The sequence below is a fragment of the Oryzias latipes genome, chromosome 12 (genome assembly GCF_053564925.1).
Source record: "Oryzias latipes strain Hd-rR chromosome 12, Olatipes_Hd-rR_3.1".
Lineage (NCBI taxonomy): Eukaryota > Metazoa > Chordata > Actinopteri > Beloniformes > Adrianichthyidae > Oryzias > Oryzias latipes.
Window position 1 is genome coordinate 25,457,986 of NC_136248.1, and position 6,000 is coordinate 25,463,985.

Consider the following 6,000-nt stretch of genomic DNA (forward strand, 5'->3'; position numbering starts at 1 on the left):
GCATCACAGGTTCCTGCAGAGCCTGAATGTGCCAGAGGTGTTTGTTTCTGTTAGTCTCCTTAATCCTCACCTGCATCATGTGGATGATGAATCATTATTATTGGAATATGCTTTTTGTATTTTGTCAATTTTGTAACCCAGTCTTTTAACATGCACACCATCACCTCTTACTAACAACCTTGCAGCCTTTATTTTATCTTGCAGACAACACGGAGGGAACTGATCTAAGGCACAACAAAAGGTTGACAGGACAAAGATCCATGGCAGTGAAGATCTCCTTTTGACTGCTTCAATTTGACTCCCAAAATGGCTGAGAGTGCCTTAACACAGTGGCTGTGACATCATATGCAAGGGGTCTATTTACATATTATATTTTGTTCTGCTGTATTGATGGCGTTTTTGGGGGGCTGCACAGTAGTGTGGTGTTTAGAGCTCTGGCCTCACAATTCAAATCCTAGTTAGGCTCCATCTGTGTGGAATGTGCACGCTCTCCTCGTGCATGTGAGGAGTTTTTCCTGGCACTCTGGCTTCCTTTTACAATCCAAAAACTTGCTTCATGGGTTCATTGGTGGTTCCAAAAATAGTATTTTTGGTGTGGTTGCATGGCCCTGCAGTTGATGGGGATGCCGTCCAGAATGTGCTCCACCTTTGCCAGAAAGTAGCTGAATGGTCTCCAGCAACCCTGTGACCTTGACTAGGACAAAGTGGGTTTAGAAGATGGGTGGATTTAAGCCCCAGTTCATATAATGCAGAGGCTCAGGAGGTTGAGCAGGTCGTCCAGTGATCGAAGGGTCAGTGGTTCGATCCCCGCTCCCCCCAGTCAACTGTCGCTGTGTCCTTGGGCAAGACACTTCACCCTCCCTGCCTCCAGGGCGGCTCCACTGGTGTGGGAATCCGTATGAATATATCAGAGCCAGACCATCACCAAGTATACATGAGGAGTGAATTAATAATGGACACATTGTAAGTCCGTTGAGTGTCCGGAAAAGCGCAGATAAATCAAATCCATTATTATTATTATCATTATGACTGTGAGGGCAAGAGTTTTACTTTAAATTTTGTTGGTTTGTTTATTTTTTACCAGTGTAACTAACATTTTTTTTCCTCTTTTGCATTGAATACTTGCCTTATGTGTTACTTTTTTGTGTCTGTCTTGTTATATTTATGTAAATGTGAGTTTCTATATCTAATTTCAGTAAACTTTTCTTGCAATTTGTATTTTATTGACTTTATTTTGTATAATGTGTAGTTTCTCACTTCCAACTACTTACTATAAGGGTAGTTGGAAACACACACAGGTTTTCTCTCATATCTCATCATTTGGGTTTGCCAAGACTGGAGGTGTAGAGCAGGTAGATTTAGCCCCTTAATCCCTCTAAATCTGAGAAAGCAAAGAGAGCCTTGGTTTTAGACCTCCGCATCCCAGGGATTAGCAGTGCTCCACCTCTCTCCCCAGCCATATAAGAAAAAAGCCCAACTTGATTAAGAATAATCTGAGGGCTGAAAATCTAAATTAATCAAAAACAAACTCAAGCAGGCGGCTGATTACACCATTCCTTAAAGGTTATTATGATTCACATTTCATCAAACATCCCCTCACTCTCTCTACCTCTTCCATCCAGTCTGAAACTAAGAAGGAACAGGTTAAATAATTTAAGAAATAATAAAAAGCAACGTTTAGACTCAAACACAAAACAAGTTAATTCAGTTATGCACCAAAAACAACACAATCAAGGTTGTGACAGTAAAATCTATCCAACACAAAACTAAAACAAAAAGAAAAAAAAGGCTTTTTGCAACAAAATTATGCTTTGTTGGTTTCACCTTCTGGGTCTGAGTAGCACTACTTCATTTGATGCCCAAGATGTCAACAACTGCAAAGCTAAACTGTTCCTAGGTTTCCTCATACATGTACAGTGTAAAATAGTCTCATCTGTTGTCCATCCCCTTTTCCGTCTTTGTTTAAGGCCAAGCCCTCACCTTCTGTTCCCATATCTAAAGAAATCCCACAAAGAACACTTGTTGCAGTCCCCCATATGACCACTAGAGGCTGGTTTCAAAAGTTTCAAAAATGTATCTTCCAAACCTGCCAAATCCCTTTCAGATGTGTTGGGTTGCTGGAGCCTATCCCAGCTATGGGAAAAGGTGGGGTACACCCTGGACAGGTTCCCTGTCTGTTGCAAGACGGCACAATTATACTGTACACACAAATTGACACCCAGGGACAAAGTAAACCAATTAACCCAAGGTGCATGTTTTTAGTCTGTAGGAGGAAGCTGGAGATCACGGAGAAACCCATGCATGCACAAAGAGGAGCTGCAAAAAGATCCCAGCTGGGATTTGAACAAGAGCCTTCTCATTGTGAGGTGAGAGTGCTAACCACTACACCAGCATACAGCCAAGGAATATCCCATTAGTCCTAAAAATCCCCACCAAATAAAAAACGTGTAGAGCCTTCTAAAGCATATTGCTTCAGGGAGTGGGCGGGTCAAATCGGCTAGTTTTTGGACAAGCTCAGTTTTTGTTTTGATTGGCAGGTGTATTGGGCTCAACACAATTTTTATTTTATGTTGTTCTGTCCAATCAACCATTCTAGAGACATTGTTGAGTGGTCCATCATGAGGTCCATCATGGCGGCCGCACTTCAGGCTTAATTTTGCTCTTCAGATATCAGAAAAGTGTCCAGTGTAGAACTGTAGTTATGCTGAACAGAATAAACTAAAGCTTTTCTTAGAGGTCAGATATCATTGTCCAATTTAGAATCAAATTAAATGTTAAAGAAACAATAAGCTCTGAATCATTACTGGAATTGGTCTGATGTGCCATCCTTTAAAAAAAAGGTTTTTTTTTTTTTTTTTGCAAAAACTCCTCTTAGAATCAGGCTTTCAATTTCTCAGAAGCCTTTATGAAAATTCATTTTCTATTTTAGCATCATTCCCAGGAACACGCAATGTGGAGGTGGTGAGCATCTGTTACTCGCACAACCACAAAGACTTTTGTTTGTAGACTTAAATAACACATAGATTGCACAGATGCAGATTGAAAAATGTTCTCAGTTAAGCCATTCAAATAGATTACCAGTTTTTTTATTTTCATGCTGTAAGATGCAACAAGGATGCAGTGTAAAATTTCATGTGAGTTTTCAATTCACTCAAAGAAATCCAACATCCAGAACCTCATCTTTGATGCTGTGTCACTGACATAAAAATGCTTTCTTTTCCTCAGGCTTTTCTCAAACTAATTTTACCCAGATTTGATTTAAATTGTTCTGTGGAGATGTTTCATTTCAGATATTTGGGCTGCATCCTAAAGTCTCACTCCGATTAGCTGCTGATTTAACCCTTGTGCTTTCCTATGATCCCACCCTTACATTGACGTGTTATCCCTACCATGACAAAGGTGAATAAAGGTGAAGAGGATTTCATGTAATCCATGGACACCAGTGAAGATCACAAATCTTTGAAGAACAAAGGTCTAGTGTCTTGTGGGGTCTAGATGACCCCACTCCCAATGTTAAAGTGCCTAGGATAGCACAATGGCTAAAGCATCCGCAGTCTTTTAGTTATGAATGTGCTGTTTTTAGCCAAAATCCACAAACCTGTGTCATTTTCTAGGACATAGTTTCTGCATAGCGGCAGTTTGAATTGTGGGCAGGACCATTGTCGCGGAGCAACCTCACTCCCCCATTCTCTATTCCCCCATCCCTTCCCCATTGCAGAGCGGAGCAGGGAGCTTGACGCCTGCCCAGCGTATTTTCTACGTTAAAAATAAGCTCTTTTCAAAATTCCGTTTTTTCGTCTGCTTCTGATCCACCACAATTTGAGTAAAGAAATGCTAGTTCGAGCTTAATTTTCTTAATATATAACCTCCATCATCAAAAAATTGCCACAAGAACATGCTAAAAATGCTACTTTCATTGAATTTAAAAACAGCATTCAAATGACGCACAGTTTGCACACAAACCTGATGAATCCAATGACAGAATCAACAGCAATGGAGTCCAAGCCCGAGAACGGAACAGACGCTTCACCATCTGCTGGATTCCAGATGTGCTCTCCATTTGTAACTGTTGCTCAGTCATCCCGCTGAGGTCAGCCAAGCGATTCTCAGTGGGTGGCTTCCATTATGACAGCCAGCATCCCTTAACAGACCCTCTATCAGTCCTGCCAGAGAGGGTAGTTGGGATTCTTCAAAACAAACACAGATCATCTGTTTCCTCATTGCCCATCTCTAATCCTGCATCCCCACAGCAGCAAAGACGGATTCACCATGGCGGTCCTCTTGCCGATGGTAAGCCAAAGTATGGATAATCAACAGCAAACGAAACGAGAGTTTCAGGTTTATAAAGTTAACATCAATATTTGGGGGAGTCAATTGCAAAAACATGACCTTTGAGAAAAAAAGATTCTTTTTTCATATTGATTCTGTAAGCTTTTTTAGAAGTTCTTACAAACATTTAGAAAAAAATTAATAAAACACCCCAACTAGTGGATGTTATTTTTGACTCATGATCTCTGCCTCAGGATGCAACTGCTGGCTGAACCTGCAAAGAAACGTCAGGAGGGGGAGGAAATGCAATTGAGATGAAAGGAAGCTGTGTGTTGCAACAAAGTAGAAGCTTTTTGCTTCAGATGAGACATCAGAGACCAGGAAACAAGGTAAACCAAAAGAAGGGGCTGAGATGATGCAAGAAAAAGCTAGAGGGGATGACAAGCAGAGACAGATCCATTTCATTAATGAGAAGTCCCGAAGGGTCCAACATCGTAGTCAGACAAACACAGCTGCCTCTGTACCTTATGGGAGAATTCAGTCACTGCACATGAAGTAAACCAACATAACGCCCCCCAAACATCTGTTTAATGACTAAAGTGGTTTAAGTGCAACTGTGAGTGTGCAGAAAGGAGACAAACTCAAAAGCACTGGAACATCTGCTAGAGAAAGCAAAATTAGTAACTGCATCACTGATCTACATCAGGGGTCTGTAACCTGTAGCTCCAGAGAGACATAAAGCTATTATCCTTACATTGTGGCTCTTTAAATGTATTTATTTAAGTTCACTTATGTTTAGATTTTCAACTTAAAGCATATATTCATATCTTCTGCTGCACAGTACTGTCTAGTTCAGGTGTGGCCAAACAACTTATGCGGCACGTAAAACTTTTTCATTTGGCCTGCCAAACTGTAATTCTGATGTCTAACCATAGATGGCACACTACAAATAAATCGATCTTTGTTTAGATACATTCATGTGGTTTTGGAAGGTTTGTTGTTTTTCTAAAATTCATGCGTGTTTTCCGAGTGGGACAGTCATTTTTTTTGATTATTCCAACATTGTATGAATGCAGCAGTTCTTTAAATTTGCTTATTTCCCTGAGGGGCATTAAAACAATGGTGCAATTGGCACTAAAATGAGAGCAAAAGCTACAGCTTTGATATAAAAACTCCATAATTTTCTATTTTAGAATATATATATTACATTTCAATCAAAATAAAAGCATGTTTTTGTGAAGATTCCCTGTTATTTATTTCCCTTATGGGGTCGATTCACCAAAACACTCCTCCTCCTGGTCTGGCTTTTAGTCAAATTTTAGAATGCTTTTTGTTTTATTCTATACCATTGATGGCATGATTATAGTTGATAGTTAAAGGAGGACATGAATGAATGTGCACCAAGGTCATGATGTTTTGAGAATATCACGAATAATTGTTTTTTTTTTGCCTTTTTAATTCTGTAAATCTGCTGCAGTCAGCAGATCTGTTTTATTTGATATTGTATTTTTATTTTGAAAGAAACTTGTTTTGCTGCTGTCAGAATTACCACAATTGTTAGAAATAGAAAGGTATATCACTTTATCCATATATTATATCACTATTATACAATTATTGTAAATATTTCAAAACAACATTTTATAAAGGGACATAAAAACATAAAGTTTATTTTTCTTAATTGGGAATTTGTAGCTTTTACTGAATTTCAGCTAATAAGAAACTGGACCAGAT